The following is a 21,009-nucleotide window of genomic DNA, read 5'->3' on the forward strand; positions in this document are numbered from 1 at the left end:
TGGGGCCGAGACCACCCCCGAAATGCCCCGCTCCGGAGTGACTCCGCTTCAAGCGGACTCGCTGGGGGTCAGAGGGGATTCACAATTCTCCGGTGCTTTCTTGTCTGCCTAAGAAGTGAAAGGAAAGAAGGAGCGCAGCTTTCACTTCAGTGATCAATTCCACCACAGGACTCTAAGTGTCACGATCAAGTTTAAGCCACAGGACTGGAAACAAAATACTCCTGTCAGCAATAATTCAAAACCAGTAAGAGGCTTCCAACCCAAGCTGCTTTGAGCCCGCTCCAAATACTTGGAGAGAGGATTCTGCAGTAGCAGCGTTCGTGTTACTGTTGTTGGTTTGCAACTGGAGCCCAGCGGTCCCTGTTGGAAGCTACCTTCTGAACCTACCAGCAATCCACATTGCCCATCACATCATAAAGTGAAGGAGAAAATACTCAAGATGGCTTCTAACTTTAGTGTAACCATCCCAAAATCACAGAACCCACCACTACCAAGATAGGAAAACAAGCCTTCAGGTTTTATTGCCAAGTACGATGGACATAGGCGTAGAGAGGTGAGGTGAAACAGGAGCACTTCTTGTGGGAACGCACGCAATCAATAAATAAAATCTGTGTTCAAATACTTCCTGCTGACCAAATGCATTTTTAATAGTAGCTGATTATCACGGAATAGCTTTTATCTCTTTGGGAAATTATAGGTTAGATTTCAGCACAAGTCATATTTTATTTATGCCTAGCTAGGTATTCAGAATGTACTCAGTAAAAAAGAGGCCTCAGAAACACAGGAATGAGCAGGTAGGAATGCTTGCATATTGTTTTGTCTCCCTTCTTATCCACAAAAAGTCCTTATGTTCTCAGCGAAGACCTGACATGGCGTGCACTCCTCACCAGCTCATTGTACCTAGGGAGCAAAACTATCACACTTCTAGGTAAAGCTGTAGAAACAGGCTTCAAAAAGTTAGTAAATACTGAATAAAAAAACCACATGTACTAAAAGTGATGCTTGTCTGCTCCAGAAGATCCCGTCAGGACCATCAGAATGTTTCTAGAGGTCCTCCGAGTGCCAGAAGGTTGGGTGCACTTTCAAGACACCGCAAATAGCAATGGGAGAGACTAAGTTGCCGCTGAAAACATCCCAGTGAAAACGTGCAGCCTGCCAGCCCAGAAGGCAGCTTCGATACTGAAGAATGTTAGCGAGAACACGGCAGGTAAACATGAATGTAAGAAGGGGGAATAAAAGCTGGTCTATCTTGCAATGCCCCCAGCACCAAGAAACGAGTAAACAGCTTAGTCCAAGACCTCCTTAAAGAGCCTGCCTGCATATAACATTTCTTTCATGCTGTTCTGTTGAGTTTGCTAAACTTTGGGTGAGTGTTGTGTAGCTAGCATATTCAGAAGGGCGCACAGTGATCTGTGAGGAAGCCGAGTATCAAGAAGGGGAAGGCTTCTAACGTCTAGTGAGTAAAAAACTTCCCCCATCAGTGCAGAACTGTGGCGTCTGTAATGCTGCCCTATAGCGCAGCTGCGAGAATCCCATGGCATATCATGACACCAGAAAGCTGCATGCCCACAAACCATGTGGTAATGGTTCTTTCGTCTCCTACTACACGTCACTGCAGTGCTGTTATGTGTCTCAGCACTGCCCTTCGTGGAGGCTTTACAGTTTCATATGTCTCTCGTCTGCTCATGAACAATGCTGCAGAGGAAAAAAAGCAGGGAAAAAGGAGGGGATCGGCGTGGCAGAGCACCAGCAGTTGTTTGGGCTGAATCATTTCCGTCACACTGCTTGCAGGGGGACGTTGACTCAGCAGCTTCGTGTCTTCCAGGGTGTCTGAGCTGGTCCTTCTGGGCTTTTAGTGTTACTGCTCAGACCAAAAAAAAAAAAAGTACTTTAATCTAAGCAGTCAGATAGCCGAACCTCAGACACGGCCATTGTTTTGATTGGATTTTAAGTTATTTTTATAGCAACTGAATGGACGTAGTAAAGCAAATAGCCTCAGTGTATCTGCCTGGAAACTGGGCCAAACTGAAGGCAGTAGCTTCACTCTATGAATAAACTTAGCTGGCTAATGCTGTATTCACTGTCCAGATACATTTTACATCTGCAGTCTGCCTGAGCACACAGTTCTAGATAGGGAGCAGAATCTGTTTCAGATTCTCAAAAACCTATTAAAAAAACAAACAAACAAACGAACACTGTGTTAGCTGGATTAGACCTCCAGCAAAGATGAGTTTGTGCTATTTATTGTTGCTGAAGCAAGCAGTTCCTTTACACGGATCTCAGCTTGGAAATGCAGGGGGCCCTGAGGACATCCCAGGCCCCCCTTTGTAACAAGTCCATGTTCTTCCATCTACGTGGCCCAGCTGAGCAGAGCGGATGGGTACTGCTGGCTCTGGTCCCCTGTGCCTGCATTTGTGCCTTGGCACCTAGCGGTGCCTGCTTACACTAAGACCACTCAGGCTAGTTTATCACCCTTTAAATCTCGCGGGTTGGTAAGAATTAGGAGCATGGAAATCTGTGTTCCAACACTGCCCCCCTCCACGGGGGTATAAAGTTGAGGATACTCACAGAAAGTGGCAGTGTGGTGCCAGGGAGACCTCGTAACCTTGCACGTAAATCAGCAGTAAGTGGAAACAGCCTGCACCCCAGCATAATTATTGTGAAATGTGGTGCTCCAGACAATGAATGGACTCAAGTCCCTATTGTCTGAAAGGCCTTTTCCCCACCTCGTTCCTCATGACACAGACTCCACCCTCTTGGCAGGGTCAACAAAGGAAAACAACAATGGAAAGTAATAGCTTAAGTATTGGTACTAAGCAGATGCTGTCCCATTAATGTCAATTACAGCCCATCTTACCCAAGGATTTGTGATCTATCTCTCCGTTCAGAAATCACGTATCTTCTTTTTTTTTTCCTTCCCTGAATAAAAACATAATGCTCTAAATGGAATTAAGCTGAAACGTAACCTCTGAAAGCAGCCTTTTTCTTTGATTAAAGGCAGAAATGTGTTCAATATTTAAACTACACACTTGCTTTCACATTTAATAGAATTAAAAGGGAATTAAAAGATTATTTTAAGAAAACCCTTATACTAAATAGCTAAACGTTGTTCCAAGAAGATGCAGACTATTTCCACTAATTAAGACATCAAAGATGTATGCATTCTATCAAAAATCAGCAGCAGCATTCCTGCAAACACACCTCGTAAATGACTTGGAAATTAAAATCACAGGTTTTCAGCTATTGAGTTATTTCACTAAGTACAGAAACCATTTTCCTCCGCCCTCTACTTTTTCGGTTGAACACTGTGTCCTGGCAAAGTCCAAGCAACCTTTAAGAAGCCTTAGAAGGCAAGAAGCCTTGCTTTGCCAAAAAGCAGCTACGTATGTTACAAAGTGAGATGTGAAACTGCATGGGGTGGGACTGTAGCTAACAGCTTAGCGTACCTGACAAATTGCACCCTGCTGGTAGGAGCAGGTTGGTCTATAAAAGACTGAAATGTTCCACTAAAAGTACATTGCATGCACTGTATAGCAGTAACAATAAACTGTGTCAGCTGATATCTGCAAAGCAGGCATCATGAAATAACATGGTGTATGCGACGCTTTTCTTTTTGCCTTTTCCTTTGAGCAAATTAGAAAGCATGTCTTCCACAAAGGTACACAAACTGATACGGCTTTGAATCTGCTTAGCCCTGCGCTTTCAGTAACAGCTTAAACCACGAGACAGAATAAAACCAAGAAGCTTAATGTTACCATAGCTATGGTTTATTACAAGCCTCCTGAAATTTCAGATTCTTCTTAACATTTCAGAACCAGATTTTCACCTGAGAATCTCAGCCTGAAAACGTTTTAGTTTACATCATTGCTAGAAAACCCTTGGGACTTGGGGATTGTACATGATTCATTACTGGTGGGCAGGACAAACACTTTTTTTTTTTGCTCATATGATTTAAAAATAAATCTAAGAGATTTAAAACAATAATCCCACAGTCATTAACTCTGATACCACAGGAAGAACACATCTCAGGTGTGGAATCCAGTGGCATTTAACCAGTAACTTGTAAAAACAACCAGGAATTTCCCAGATGTGTTCTTCTCACGGGGAAAGTTTTTAGTTCTGTTATTCCTCACCTCCATCGCCTCCTCTCCAAAAGGCATTGGGCAAGAAAGGGAAATATAAGGAACTTAGGAGGGGATGGAGAGAATATTTAAAAACCTACAGGCCTCAGCAGCTTCCTGGCAGCATCCAGGGTTGGCTCCTAACACGTTCAAGAGCAGACTGCCTGTGCCGGAGCAGCCAGCCTCTTCCCCTCGTCCTGGTGGGACTCACTAACTTACCCAACTTCAGGACATAGCATTTAGACAAAGTACATTTCAATAAATAAATAAATAAATAAATAAAAATGTTTCTCCTACTCCTGTTGCATGACTTTTTTACAGTTTCTACAGTTCTCTTTTTCTTGAACCCACCCTAGTCACCTTCTCTTCTCAGAACAGACTGCCTGATTTTAGGAGCACCCATCCTTTTTTTTTTTTCCAGTAGGTCCAAGATAAAAAGACATAACAGGCTGTAAAGCCACTTTAGAGGGAGGAATGAGATCTCTTGGTGATATTCTGCATCTGTTCTGATGCTGGAGCAACCAATGAAGGTCATATTTGAGACCTGTTGTAGTCAAGAGACTTCTCTGATAACAGTTAATCAAAAAATGATTTGGTATTCTTTGGTATTTCTTTGGTGTTCTTCAGAGAGCAAGGCCAGCAAAATGAAGAAAATGTAGCCACGAGATAACTGCACTACCAGTCATCGGATTAGGCAGGCATGATACAGTTTCAAAATGGCTATACCAAACCCTTCCAATTCAGAATGATCAAAATGCTAAACTTTTTTGTGTTTATTTTTCTGTGCTTTAGCTTATGCTAGAGCCTAAGAAGCTTCAGCAGTGCTGCAGGCCAGGTTTTCAACCCGACTGCCACTGGCAATGTTTGAGCTTTTGCAGTTGACATTTTACTTCAAGGCAGTCTTGCTTGACTTGATGTTATGCATAGATAAATGAGTGCAGGCGGATAAAGCAATGGACGATATTGCTATTCAATGACTTGCAGATTTTTTAAGCTGCTTTATGCAGATTAACCTCCACCACAAAAGTGAAATAACTGCCATATCAGAAGCAGAAAACAGCATTCAGCTTGATCTGTTTAAAACCTACCTACTTTAAAGGTTAATCAGAAAACATTCCCTTTGTATTCAGTCACTGAAACACAGAAAGGATCAGAGCATGCAGTGAGTTTATCTGCCCCATCCCGACCTCTGTGCAGAAGGAATAAATCCCGCTTTCCTTTTGCAACAAACACCCCCACTGAATTCTCTAACTTTTGAGAAATACAGAGCTTAAAAAACTACAGGTGATGCTGTAACAGAAGGCCAAACATCCTAGAGCACAACCAGCCAGCAGTGCAACATTATATCAGTAGTTGCAAATGGAAAGTTCTTCCAAATGCCCATCACTGTCTGCTTATAGCCCGAAACACAGGATTTGTTTACTCCGAGTCAGAAATATAACCTACAAACATGACCAGTCAAAAAAAATCTGCTCGCTTGTGTTTAAGCCAACCCAGTATTACTGCAAAGGGATGAAATTTCAGTAAAGTGAAAGAAAGCACCATGCCACTGCTCAGTTTAGTCAGCTCAGTGCTGTCAGATGCCCATATGTAATAGTCAGATGGAAAAATTTATTTCATGCTTTAACTATAAATATGATAACTTCGTGAAGCTCCCCTCCACCTCATTTTTTTTGTAAGTTGTCTTTGATTCTGCAATGATCACCGCCCCTGATTCTACCATAATTTGGTACTATATACTATAATGAAAATTCAGTCTAAAAAGACATTAGTAAGCCCACACAGCACACCACTTGCAGATGTCCCAGCAGCAGCCCACTCCTTGAGCAGTGCACATATCCATCATTATTTTAATAGCATTCTGACATTAAACTGATAAATTTATACATTAGTATACACTTCTTTAGACAAATCCAGGTCACCAAAACAAGTAGAAAATTACTGAAATGCACAAAAGTGGACTGTGCTAATTTGCACTGGCCACGATGCCCATCAGATTTTCTCCACAGAACCTCAAGGTTAGTGTATGATATACTGCGATTCCACAGCAGTACCCTTAGACTGTTTTGCTTTTGATTTAAAATTAACACAGACAAGAATGTTTATTAAAAGTAACTTTGAGACTCAGACTTGGCTGCAAGCACTTTCTCTAGTATCCTACTTATAACGCATTGCTCAAGTGACAAAATTGATATTGGAAGCGACGTAGTAAACATGCAGCTTGATCTTTGGTCACGGAGAAAACAACAAGAAATTGAGCTTGTAAATGGACATGTTGCTTTAAAGTACATAAGCTTTAAAAGAAGCATAAAAGCATTAGTGTTGCTGCTTAAATTTCCTGGACTGTCCCACTACTTTAGGAATCCTGTGGTTTATGAATTGCACCAGGTAATGCACCCATTTGCCGTTCTAGTGTCTCAATAAGGTTACGTGGTTACATCTGTTAAAAATAAATTGTATAATCATAATTCCAATTTGTTGGTTAATACAGGACATTACTGTAAAATATGCTCTATACTTTATTGTTTAGTTCTTACTGAGCTTTCATTACATGAGACTTTCATGACCATGGCCCTGCTGGAATGTACCCACAGTGGTCACCGTGACAGGAACTTAACTTAGCACAGCCACTACAGTTAAAAAATAGAGTAGAAAAATGAGAAAGAAATGAAAAGGAAACAGACAATTGTAATAAAGTATCTTTAAAGACATGCAAATATTACTTGTCTTTCATTTCTATGTTTGAAGATAATGTATCACCTCTGAAAGTTGAATATAACAGACCTCTAAAATAATCGCAAAGATCTAAAACCCTAGAAGTCTGTGGCAAACTCTAAAAGCAGAACTTAATCAAACAATAACATTTCCTGTGATACTATGTGTTATTTATCCTTGAGCTTATATATTTCAACATAAAGTCACTTGCACAGAGTAAGAAAAACTACCAACCATTTTACTTAGGTCTATATTCAGCATTTGCTGCATTGTGCTTTAATTTCTGAAACTGCCTCTACAGAAGCATTGAATTATCACTACCAAAGATTGTGTTTTTTCATCATGAGGCACATTAAATGTTCAGAAGAAGGCTTTCCCTTGCAAGATTTCCAGATCAGTTCTGAAGCACCAAGAAGTTTCAGAATTCAAATGACCAATGTTTTGTTCCTCCCGGCTAATCCTCTAGAAGCTCACCCTGACAAACAAAACATGATCTACTGCAAATTCAAGTGTGGCTGGATGAACACAGATGGGAAGAAAATGTTCACAGTTTAGTTTCTTCTTGGAAAAAAATACAGGAGTTATTAAATACAGTAGCTGCACTGGGCTAGCAAGTCAATTTGTAAGCCAAGTTGAATCAAGCAGGTCCAACCGTGTTGTTTGAGAGGCTGTGAACTGTTTCCTCATCTAGTAAAGTCCCTAACTTTCCCTCCTTTTTTTTTAGCATAATCTTTTGTATTACTTTTAAGTATATTTTTACATGAACTATATACAGGGACTCAAACTGGACCGTATGGTTAGAGATTAGTTTGCTAAAAACTCATTCGTTTAAAATACCAGTGAGCAGTCACTGAACTGGACTCTCCTGCATGGTACTGCAAAGAGTCCCAATCAACCTTACCTACAGCTAGCTACAGAAATCCTTTTGCCCAGTGATTGCCATACAGGTTTTCACTGCCCTGACCCTCAGCGACTGCAAACATTCCCCCAGCCGCAGTACAGGGTCCTCCCTGCATGATGGTAAGTCCATATGGAGCAGCACAATATGGACTCACAAGCTCCATGAAGTACTGTGGCCTGATTTACCAAAAAAAGGGCAGAGACAAGAGTTACCAGTTCGGTGCAGAAGAAGACAAAGGCCTGGAGTCCCCGTGGCTCTGGTCTGCAGGGAAGCTCTGCCTGATGCATCTGCAGGGTCTCCGGCTCACTTGAAAAAACTTGAAAAGTAACCTGTTGCTTGAATGGACCTCAGTACCAACACAACTGATTATGTGCAAGGAAGAATAAACACGTTAGACCACAGAATAAATTATTCAATTAGTTCTGCAGTTTAATCAGACTGTGTACCATCCCAGAAAGACGACATTTTCGAAGGAACTCACGGTCAGGTTTTCCCAAGCTCTTATCTTCCCATATGGTGTGAGCTTTTTGCAAAATCTGCCTGAGAGCGGGACTGTTTGGCAAAGAATAAAAAGCCAGATTTCTGAATGTGCTCTTCCCCCTCCCTCGTCGTTTCTATTTTTAAGTACAAAACTCGCTCCATATAATTTCCTGTTATTTGACAGTCAGTCACACTATTAGTTTTAACAGAAGAGTGGCAGACTTGATTCAGCTTAGGTCTCAGCACAGAAAAGAGAGAACTGTCCCTATAAACAAGTCACAGTGTCGGACAGTAGCACTTTTGGGTGGGAAATGAGTGTGATGCAGGTCTGCTCCAGATCTTTAAGCACAGCACGAATCCTTTTGTCATATTTTGTCTTCGATGCAGGCACTGCCAATCGCTTCAGTCCTTTTCAGCTACAGCAAATAAAAAGCCAACTCATTTAGTGGGTTACTAGTACCTGCAGAAGAAACCAGCTAATGCTTCATAACAGATGTTCGTGATAAGAAGTGTGTTTGTGTGTGTACACGTGCGTGTGCGTACATATGTGTGCTGAGGATTTCACAGAGCAGGTAAAAAATATTCATCTGTCCAGGCCTTCATGCTCTTTCATTCTGCCCTGCACTTTCAGACACCATTTCCAAATGAGCTGAATGAGTACAGCTGCATCCATTTCAAAGACCGTAAAGGCCAGGCACACAACAGCCCACATGGAGCTGGGGAGAGAGCTCAGGGCCCTTCAGTTATAAGTCCTGCCTGTGGGCTTTGCTAAAGGTACTTATGACCTGTAGAATTGTTTATTCATGGTTTAGTAAGCTGAGTTTTTGTTAAAAATGTATTGTGTTCTAACAGTGATGCCGTTATTACTGACCAGTTTCAAGTCTATCATTTAAACTAAACACTTTTAAATATTTACAGGGAGAACAAAACCAATCCAATTACTAACTATGCTGTGCATAGCTGTCAGAAAAAGTACTGAAGAATGGGTAAAATTTACAACAAAAGCACTTTTTAGAAAATGACTGTTTTCATAATACTTTTAAATACTATGTTCTGAACACTTTCATGCTAGGTATACACAGTTGGCTAATAGAGAAAGAACGGTTACATTAGAAAAGAGGCTAGGACAGCTTTAATTTTTCAAATGCCACGTGTTTTTCTTGCCCGGCAGAGTATCAACTTCCCTCATGAACACTATGTTTTCCCTTAGGAAGAAGAGAAGGGTAGAAGATGTACCCAAGAAATTACAATTCCTCTTGGCTGACCTAAACAGAAGTCCTGGCTGAAAGGAGTTCTTTATTACAGCAGGGTAAGTTGTTCAGTAGCAGTACAGATGGGTTGTTTTCTGCTATGGTTCCCCCTACCCTATTCCCCAGAAAAAGAAAAGCAAGTTGAAATTCATAGTCAGTTCATAAGAGATTTTGGACCCTTAGCAGATTGTAACGAAGAGAGTCATGGGCAAGATAGCAAAGAGGGTGATTTTCCACATCTGCAGAATAGGAGTTATGGGAATTAAGAAGACAATTCTGAAATAACATTAACTTCTAAGCCACAATTAAAGCATAGTTAGCTTTTCAGAAATAAGAAACAGGCTCCTGGTAGGAGGCCCTGAATTTTCATTTGCCTCTCAAACAGCAGGACGTGCACTGCTGGTTCTTACCAAATAGCAACAGTCAAATCTAATTTTCTGGATGCTACAAAGAAACATATACGAGTACTATCAAGTAATGCCTTTTTAGACGATTGTTAGTATCAGTTTCTTGAGTTTTCGTGGTCTCTTCATGAAGTCAACAGTTCAGAAACTGAGCAAGCTTTTCTGAGGTAAAAGCTTTAGGCAAATAAACAAGTAGATTGATTAGTCTTTCTCTTCTTGCTTGCTTTCAGGCAGTCTGGGCAGTCAGTACTGAAATCCATGTGAGGGGCCCAATCCTGTTCCAAAACCAGGAAAACTGCTAGGCTCACAGGGGGTCAGAGGGACCACCTCCAAGATACGCATCATGAGCTCTCTTCATACAAAATGTTTCAGAAAGCAATAAACAAAGCATAAAGGTTATTTGTTCCCTCCAAAAGAATGTCGTCACTTCAGAAAGAAACAGAAAGAAACAGAAAATGGAAGTGAAAGAAAGAAAGAAAGAAGTAGAACAAGAAAAAGAAAGAAAAAAAAAAAGAGAGGAAGAGGAAGAGGAGAAAAAAAGGAAAAAGAAAAGGAAAAAGGAAAAGAAAAAGAAAAAAAGAGCAAGGAGGGAAGGAAGATAAAGGAAGGAAAGGAGAAAGCATGAATAGACATCTCTGACAACATGCAGATTTGGAGAAAAATTCTTTTATTTTGGATAGAGAGAAAGGGTAGTTTGTGGAGCAGCATTATACTGATTCCTGTTTGGAATAATTTATAACACTGGATATGCAGACAAATCCCACACATGTAACTGTAAGCAAAATCAGCCTGGAGACCACAATAATCAGCAAACTGCACAGCCTCCAGAAACGCTCAGCTGTTCTTGTCTTTCAAAACGCATCCTTGCTCAATGCTTTGCAGTTTGCTTACGAGCTGAGACCTTTTTGGTCACAGTAAACACACAAAGAGAAATTCCAACCAAGCAGCCGACGCTGCTCACTGGCTCATCAGGGTTTCTAAGAAAGACGAAAACAATCTCAGCTAGTCTGAAAGCAAAAGGACGTTGCTGAAAGAATTATTTCCCTCCCCCAAAATGCCCTTCCTTGTATACAGGGATTGTTGTTAAATGAGAAAGATACAATAGAAAGCCCTGGAAAAAAAAAGTAATGGACATTTCCTTCTGGGCATTAATATAACCATTCAAGCAGCTACTTTAGTTACCTCGTTCGTGACCTGTCCTTGTTCCCATTAGGAAGCCACTTCCAGAGCTTTGCAGTTCCAGTCACAGAGACCCCCTCTGGAGTTAAACAGCATTCAAGCACCATATATACTATTTATTTCCAAGTGGCTAGATAGTTCCGCATGTTTATGTTTTCCTTCTAAAGATCTAGATTCTACAAGTGAAAATCATGCCTTGGCTCTCTGCATGCTTCTGTCTAAACTGTTCCACATTGGCTTAATTAACTGATCACAGCCATAATCTCAGCTAAAATGGTTCTCAGTAAAAGAGTGGGAACGAGATAAGAGGGAGCTGCATGAGCAGAACTGGATGAAGCTTTTCACTTAGCTGCTACCCAAGCAAGATCCAAGAAAGGATCAGGGACTTTGGCTCAGCACCTTTCTAATAAGCTGGATGGGATTTGACTTTTTGGAGACTGAAGGCAGGATTCTGAATAAAGTCTGATACTTCTAATGCTGCATCTAGAGAAGTTCAGACATTGTTTTCAGGTCACTGCAGAGAAAGACAACCACTGTAAATTTGGATTTAGAGTCACTTCGTAACAAGTCAGAATTATCTTGAAGAGGAACAATCATGAACATTTGCCCTATTGTCTTAGCTTTATTTTTTTTCCACTGACTGAATGTCAATCCAGCCATAAAAAATGATTTTTTCCCTTCCTATTCTACTTTGTGGTGGCACTACACAGCTATGTATCTCTATCTCTCTAATATACTTGCCAATACAAAGAGAACCGATGCTTCTGTTCTCCAGCTGAAGAACTGTACAGAACAACGTCTTCTACAATAATCCAGTCAAAATGTCATGGCTTCGTTTATGTATCTCTTAATGTGATGATGCAACATTGAAAGCATTGAACAGCAGCAAAATAAACTCATAGTAGATAGCATTTCTGGTTTAAGCACATTTAAAACAAAGATCCTGAAGAGTTTTACAAGAATAAAGTAAACTTCACAACCATCTTGATGGAATTTTAGTGTCCATCACAAAGATCTTCCAGCTATAGATTATTTTTATTCCAAGCTACAAGCAGGTAAACTAAGGCATATACAGAGCCTGGGACTGTATCCAATGAACACAGTCAATTAGGTTAAATTCTGTTTTCTTTTTTTCACAGCTTAAGACATGATGCATGCACAGATCTCCCGTGAAGGCACAATGGTTTATTCACATCATCCTATAGATGAACAGAGTCCCATGTGTTTATCCAGTGCAGGGCTGGCTTAGTTCAGTAGACTAGTGCATATTAGCAAACTGTAAAGGAATGCAGCAGCCTATCTCCTATAAACACCACTCGGCTATTTAAGCCTACACTGCACTAGAAATAGACTTATATCTCACAAACACCACCAAATGCCAGGGCATATCATTTATTCATTACATGCTATATTATTTTTCAAATCAGACTATATAAAGCTGGAGAAATATTCTCATACATGATTCACTTCTGCACTAAGGCATTTACACAGTTTTTAAGCCAGTTTGCGTACTATGCAGTGAAGGTCAAACTACAAGGCAGAAGATTCAGACTTTGCTCTGCGTCCCGCTCCTGGTTCAGTGACTGACCTCAAACACTTTCTCTAGTGTTTGCTTTTCAACACTGCCTTGCACTGGGACTTGGCTGGCTCTACTTTCTGTTGTCCTGTACGATCTTCATTTGCAGCCCCTCGCATGCAAATGGTGAGATAAAGCCACAGCCCACCTTGCTTAAACGTGGCATCTGGAATATTGTCTGCTCCAAGACGGGTAAGGACAAGCAGCCCCACTATGTCCTTGTGTTCGCTCAACCACGGTTCACCCACGTGAAGACTTATATGTAGTCAAGTCTCTAGTCTGGAAATCTTCTTTCAAATGCTGCCTTCTTTTGGTCAAGTAAGGACCATAATCACTTTTAGTGCCTAGACATGTTAAGACAGTTCAAATAAAAAAAATACATTTGATGCGGGCAGACAATGAAGCCTTAGGATACAACGCTGTCTAATTAATCTATTTTGAACTGCCTGTATGAGACTTGTTCTGGATCGTACAGTTTTGCACACAGAGGATGTGATCTGATCTTTTATGCCTCCTCTTCTAGTTAAGCTAGGTTTTCACACCGACAGCAGAGCTATTGTGTGCATGACATTTACTGCTGGAAATGGATGCTGGGTCTTGGCAATGAATGGAAAATCTGAGCACAAGCAATGAAAAGATATCTTCACAGTGTTCCTTGGTCTCTTGTTAGTCATTCAACGTAGAGGAATTCAGTACAGAGGAAACACGCTGGGTGAATGTCAGTGTTCTCAGCTCTTGCTGAAAACAACAACAAAAAAAGGGGCTAAAACTGAGTATGGGCACTGAGTGTGACAGGCCCCAGATTTTCAGTGCATGCCAATTAAAAACTTCCTGACAGCAAAGGAAGTCCCAGCAAGCCAGCTGGGATTGATTTGGGAAACACACAATTTTCCATATAGGAGAGCAAGTTGGATGCTTGCTTTCAGGTTGTAAGGAAAAATCTAACAGCTCTGAGGGATTTGTGTGGAGATGAAGATTTGTAGTCTGCAGAAGGAAGGAAGGCAGAGTCTACAATCTGGAAAGCAGAGCATCAACCAGACCAGAGCTTCCCCAACTTTTTGTAACCTCACTTGAGAGTAGTGTCCGGGTTTTATGTCTGATTGGATCCCAAGGAGTCAACACAGGCTCTTTGCGCAGGCGCAGCTCTAACATGTTTACATTCATCAGCGAGACTTACCTCTTGGCTCAGACCATGGAAAAAAGCTTTAGAAAAAAGGATACATTGGTTTTGTTTCTGCTTTTATCATTTTGTCCATATAAGAACTCGGTTAAGTAACTAAGGTATTACGGGATGGTCATCATTACACTAGTTGATCAATAACAATGTTTTTTGTGAAGGTTAAATGCAAGAATCATTATCCATTTCTCTAGTTTCAGTTCTTCCATTCTGCAGGACATAGAATTGCATCCAGATAGTTTCTGGGTTTCTCTTACACTCAAATTTCTCAGTCCTCAAAAGACTGAGTTGTGCACCCTACAAACTGAGCAGGAGAAACCCTGACACCAGTAACAACTGAGTCAAAGGCACTGAATTGGTTAGGCACAGGGGTGATCTCAAGTGCTGTAAGATATCCCAGGCATGCCTTATGCTACATAAGAGGCTGAAAAACCCCATGATCCCTCTTAATCTGGCCTCAGAAATAATTCCTACCCAAGTTCTCAAACTGTTGCATATGGATTTGATTTGGGGAGTGTCAGCAAGACACACAAGCAAGCGCCTGAGGAAGGCACATCCCAGAGCCAGCCCGGAGCAGCAGCCCTCTCTGTCTAGGATCGTGTCTGCGGCTCAAGACTGGAAGATGAAGAAGAATCCATCAGGGGTATAACCAATCGCCTGTGCGTGGGTGGAGAAAATAAATCCTTCCTGACACCAGCATATGGCTGGCCAAAGCCCAAGATATGATCAGTTAATTATCAGTTAACTAAGATTTTATTCCAAACTGTATGTGTTGTACTAAGTGGCTAAGGTGCAAGCAGCCCTGCTTTCCTCATGGCTTGTTACAGAAAGGGCTGGACAAGGAAATTTAGATTCAAAGATTTCAAGACCAGAAAAGATGATTATAGGTATAGGAAACTAAAAAGGCTCAAACTGAATCATTGTTTCTGTTCTTAACAGAGGTCTAGCCTTGTCTTGACAAATCTAAGTAATTGTGCATTTACCACCCTTCTTAATAAGTTGTTCTGGTGTTTAATTACCCTCATTGCTAGGAAATGCCTCTTATTTCAATGCTGGATTTGTTTAACAACAGCTTCCAGGCAATGGACCACGTGAAATGACTCCTCTTGTCAGGTATATTTCTGCTATGGATGCATTTGTACACAGTAGAGAGCCAAATCCGTTCAACCACTGTTAACCAATAGTGTTGAATACCTGAAGCTGAACATTGCAAGGCCTGATTTCCAGCTCTTGGACATATCTTTGGCCCTTCTTTAACCTGCCTCCTGTACTCACACGTTTCTTGTTGCCCAGACACTGTCAGTGCACCCAGTGTTTCCGATGTCGTGAGAACTGCCCCTTCTGTGCAACTAAAACTTGTGTTAGCCTCTTTTACTGATTGAAAACTGAGCTGGAAACATACACTGAAAGTATTCTCTGTACTACAAAGACTTCATAATCTTTCTTAGAGTCTTAATTTTTTAAGATGTAGTATCCCAACCTATAGGTCTAACCAGGATATTTTTTCCAGTTATGTTAAATTGTACACCACTGGAATAAAATGAATGGTATTTATTGTGACCAAATCACCAAGTAATTCTTATTAGACTGAGCAGTTAATATATTCCTTGAATCACTTATTATTTTACCAGTATTTATATCACTTACAGACCTCACCAGGAAAAAAAAAAAAAGCTCTCTCTTTATCAGTGCCCTCTCTAGAGACAGAGAGAACCCTTTCACAGCTGAAGCACCATACAACAACCATTTTGAATGTAATTCACAGACCACTTCACATCCAAAACGCTGTGTGTGTGCCCAGCCCCTGTGCTTGCAGCCTGGCACTGCGGGGGGACTGGAGCCAACTCCTATCTCTGCCTGCCACAGGCTCCATCACCATCTGACAAGTGCGTAGGGGTCTACAGCTCTTTTTCTTGAAATGGCTCTATTGATAATCTTGTGGTGATACACAGAACATGAATGAGCCATAGAACACAAATCACAGAAAACTCACAAAATCATGTAATGAATTAGATTTCTAATCTAGAACTTGTACCTCTTTCAAGCCAAAAGAAGAGAGAAATTGGCCAAGGCACAAGGTGGTTGTTGTAATCTTTGTAGCCTTCACTGTGCAATGAGGGTGACACTCTTCTCACTGAAAATCATTGTGTAATGATCATTTGCATATCACTCTTCATGAAATCAAATTGAAAGCTGCTGCCTAGAAGACCTGTCAGGCATTTATGCCCTGCATTTCCTTATTTTCTTCATGTTTATATATTGAAAAATGGAGAATGCAACCAGCCAGCTAAGGTGGCACTCTGAGTTTTGCTCTTTTTGCAGTACCAGCCATCATAAATGTTACTTCCAGCACCTGTATTTTTCCATTACATCTTTACTAAATCAATTCTAGTTGTCACTCAACAGTGTATTTAGAACACAACCAAATTTTAAAACGTGCATAAAAATACAACTGCACACAAATGTTTCTGTGGGAGAGTTAAGCTGTAGTAATCTGGTGTCACAGCACTGGAGTGTGAGGCACTTGGCAAGTTTTTTATACTGGACAAGCAATAAAATGAAGTTATCTGGAAGAAGCAACTTAGGATAGATAAAGTGAAATATTTAAAGAAGCCCAAATCTAATCAAGGTGCTTGCTTCATGAAATATGTTCGCATGAGCACTAGTATACTAAAAACACAAAGGATGCACACGAACATAAAACCAGACAAATGCATTTACAAATCAGGTTCCGGGTCACTGAACAAAAGATGCTGCCATTGACACATAGCCACTGGCCTACAAAGGGTGATGTATATTATCTTAGTCCGATTTCCAGTAGCGAGATGACATTATTTTGCAAAATGCATTGCATCACAGTACCTTACATCAACACTGACATGCCTGTAAGGTAACAACTACTTAATAGGTAACAGATTCCAGACTAAATGATATTTTTACCCCTAGAACTCTCCAAAAGGACAGAAAGGAATATTAACGCAAAGCCATTGGAAATTGCTTTTTTGGGTAGTGTGCCTCTATTCGCTTAGCTCTCCATCAAGTGCAGCATGAATAGGCATCTGCAGTGCAGCTCTCCAGGACACTACAGTGAGGGCAGAGATCCATCAGAGAAAATTACACCAAGTGATCTACCAAGCATAAGCAATAGAGCCAGTTAGGCCCAGTTTACAATCCTGTATGGAATCATGAAGCCATTTGATGTAAACCAGCTGGCCAGTTCATTTGCTTCACACTATACCCAACCATGCCACCAGAACGTGCAGACAGGACCCAAGTGTCTGATGGTTTTATGATTTTTGGTTTCAGTAAAATTAATGTACTATTTAGACTGACATTCTTGCAATTAAGCAAAGAACCGAAATCAACAAATCTCTTTCTTTCAGGCATTGACATGAAATGTTAACTGATTTCCACAAACAGCATTGCCAGAACAGTGTTAAGCCTAGGAAAATGAAATGATTTTTAAAAATTTATCTGCCCATTTCAGTTTGAATACAGATTTCACAATGCCGAATACATCTCTAATGACACTCCACCTCTAGCTGTTCAAAAACTTGTAAAACAAATTGTTTTGGCTTGCTTTACCAGAGGGATCATACACCCCAAATCAACAAACCACTGGGTAATTCATGACTGGTTATCAAGCACCTGATAGAAAGCATTGCATGCACAGGACTAGACTAAATTTAGAGAAGAGAGGTATGAATATCACACTCCCATTCTTAGACTGGAGTTATTAGTGCCGAGAGTCAGTGGGAAAACAATGACTTTTTTTCATGGGAGGAATAAATCAAGCACAGCTTAGATGTGGGCTAGTTCTTGGCTGAGATAGGCAGCTCCCTGGGTCTCCAAACAACTAACTTGCACCTTGTGTCCCAGGAAGCCTGGTTCCCCAGGGCCTTTCCTGGCAAAGTCCCTTGCCCCGAGGCCTCCCCCAGGCCCCCATGGACCCCAAGGAGCTGGGGCGGGCTGGCAGCACCCCAGGCAGCAGGCGGTAAACCAGGCTGTGTCTGAAGTCACCTCTGAGCCAGGCTGCCTCTCTGCCTGCTGCTCTGCCAAACTCTGAGCAAAACGGACGTATTGCTGCGGTAGGCCTCGATTCCGGTGCATCGAGCAGTTTTCTGCCTGAAAGTCCTGCCAGAAAACATGCAAGCACTGATCCTGCCAACTGGCAGAGGGCCGCTCTGAAGGAGTAAGGTGTCTAGCCAAAAGAGGCACAAGATTTACCCTCGGAGAGAGCAGCAGGCTTTCTGAAGGGAGATACAGCCCCCAGGGGCCAGGAAGTGCCCAGGCACAGTGTCCTTTCCTCCTGAGAAAATGCAGCTGCACGTTGTCCTCCAAACCAGACACAGTCTGGCCCAAAAATTGATTATCACAGTAAATTTTCCCAGGATGAAGGGCATTTTTTATTGTTGGTTGCTTTAAGCACTGGGAAGAAAAAGCAGAAACATTGATCTGTGCATTGACTTATGTCAAGCTTAGAGAACAAATGGGAAATACTCAGAAGTAAATCTTTTCTCTGTAGCAAGATAGTAAAACATACTAAGAAAAGAGATGTGGTACAAACATGTTTACAATTATTTTTCTAGAGCACCCATAAAAGCTGTTGTGTTTGGCAATGAATTTAACAGTCACTTGTGTTGTTCAACTCTTTACCTTTAAATAACACTCCTAAGTAAATTAGCTGTATCATTTTCCTTATCAGGTCCATGGTGCTTCTACTGGAAAAATGACCAGAGGTGTGTGCACCTCCCATATTTGCACACTGTAAAAATGATCACTACAACAGAAACAGGAAAACCCACCCCTTTTAATTTTGCACTGATTAGTGCATTCCCCAAAACAAGAGCGCGGAACAAAGCCTTCCTGTCATTTTACCTTTTCCTTGCGGGGCCAGGTTCAGAGCACTTTTGGTGCACAAATCAATGAGACGAGTCCCAGCTGCAGAATGTGCACTGGCTCCAGCAGCAGACAATGTCTGCAGTCTACTCAGTACCAGTAAGTCTCTCTAAGTTCTGTCTAGAAAAAGCCATACAGGAATCTCAGGAGAGATGCATTGGTTTAGCTGAGCTATGTCTACCTTCCATCGGTAGCTTTCTGTTTTTCTTCTCCCTCTTCATTTTACATCATTCTTCTTAGTAGTGAATTGACTTAAGGCTCGAGGTTCAAAATCCAGGCACTTCTGGAAAGTTTTGAACCAGACCTGCATATGAGCCTTGCAAATCCAAATGTGATTTCTATTACTTCATTTTTTAAAAATTTTTCTTCTCAGATGAAGTATCTCACCTTTCCCATAACTCCTCTAAACAATAATGCAGCAATGCAGGATTTGCTTTATAGGTTCAAATATTTCACTTGACCACTTTCAACTGCTTCAGAAGATGGGACCACCCATGCTGAATATCTCTTCCTCCTGCTGCCGTTGCTTCCTCAGCATCATGAAGGCACATTTTCATTCTGAAGCAAAGGGCCCTACCAGTTCCTCTGTGTGACACGGGATTGTGAAATTGCTCTCCGTTATCTAAGTGACAAAAGAAAGACCCAACAAACTCTGGGATCTAAACTAGTCCAATAGAAACTTAACAAATTAGACTTCTCTGTAGAAATCCTGATTCTCCAGAGGCCTTGCCAACAGATCACAAGAAGATACAACAGATCAAGAAGATAAATACCACGAAAGACAGCAAGATTGTAAATCCTCGTAAATCCTATTCTAAAATGTCCTACATAAAAAAAGCAGTCACTGTAATCCCTACATAAAGAATTCACTACTTGTAAAGACTGTTTTAAGAAAGGAAACATTAAAAAACATCTTGTATATTAAGCAATGTTAGATTTTTCATTTTTTGTCCTATAGCTACTATTTTATGTTTTTGCATACCAAGTCTTCTCTTTATTTATTTATTTATTTATTTATTTAGTGCAAATTGCAGACAAACATACAATATCTGCATACTGGAAGTGGAGAACAATTAAAATCATTGAGCCACGTTCTGCACACACTTAGCTTACTGTAAATCCCAAGTAACTCTGCTGACCTCAGTGGGTTTAAACTGGATTTATAATGAAATACAGAAATTGTCCTGTACTTCCCCTGATTAAGCTTCAAAGTCATTTACTTATGACCTTTTCTGAGTACAAAGGCATTTCAGACAGTGTTACATAAGTATGTTGCTAGCTATATTATGTGGCTCCAGTTAAAAACCCAGGATGGCAACAACTACAGTTTTTTCTTCTTCAATCTTCTTTAATATTGCTGGGACCAAAAGGCAGATTTTCTTTTTTATAAGCTACACGATATTATTTTGTTTACTGATCCCATTCTCTATCTCGAAGAATCATAAAAGGTACATCTAGAAGAAACTTATTGTACGTCATGGTTCATCTCCCTGCAAAATACCAGATTTTTTCTTTATTTAACACTATTTTCACCAGCATCCTGCCAAATGTCCCAAAGAATACAGCCTCTACCACTTCTCAGGAAACCATTCTACATTCTTGCCACGATCTCAGGCAAAATAAGTATGCTGTCCTTGGGACTGTCAAATAACAGCTTAGTCCAGAGCAGTATCTGATGTGCTTAGGAAAACAGTAGGAATGGAAATAAAACAAAAATATCTAAACCTAGACCACGCCCTAGACATGTACCAGAGACAATGCAACCAAACATCTCAGAAATCTTATCGCTTTGCGCTACCCCGAACATTATCTCTCTGGAAAGCACTCTCTGTAGTCTCTGTCTGGGAAAATATATCCCTCTCACAGCTTCACTCGGTGATGTTAGCACCCAGCACAACATTCCTAACACAAAAGATGGCTCCTGAAACCTGATGGCTTATTTTTGATGCTACAAATCATTCACAACTGGGAGCACTTGTGATGTTAGGGGTTGCGATATCAGCATAATTGAACTGGCGTTCTGCACTCAAAAAGATGAGAACCAAAATACATACAGGATTTGTAACACGGGTATACCGAGTGGAGACAAAAAAGACCATGGATTCATGCACGTAAAAACGTACTGTAAATTCTGATTTTCTGCTCTCTTTCTGGTCACTTATCGGTTGCAATTTTCTAATCTACATGGAACATGTTTTAAACTTATTAAATCCCTCTGTCTGCATGGAAAAGAAATTGCCTTTGTTAAGTTTCCATTAGTCTATTTATTATTCTTACTAGAGTAACACTAACAAGAGGTCTTCCATT

General features: G+C 40.9%; 1 protein-coding gene across 1 annotated transcript in view; it reads right to left on the reverse strand.

Moving 5' to 3' along the window:
* Nucleotides 1–21,009, reverse strand: part of CEP85L (centrosomal protein 85 like) — a 148,633-nt gene that overhangs the window by 115,394 nt on the left and 12,230 nt on the right. The window lies entirely within an intron of this gene.

This window comes from Cygnus olor, chromosome 3 (assembly GCF_009769625.2).
Source record: "Cygnus olor isolate bCygOlo1 chromosome 3, bCygOlo1.pri.v2, whole genome shotgun sequence".
NCBI lineage: Eukaryota > Metazoa > Chordata > Aves > Anseriformes > Anatidae > Cygnus > Cygnus olor.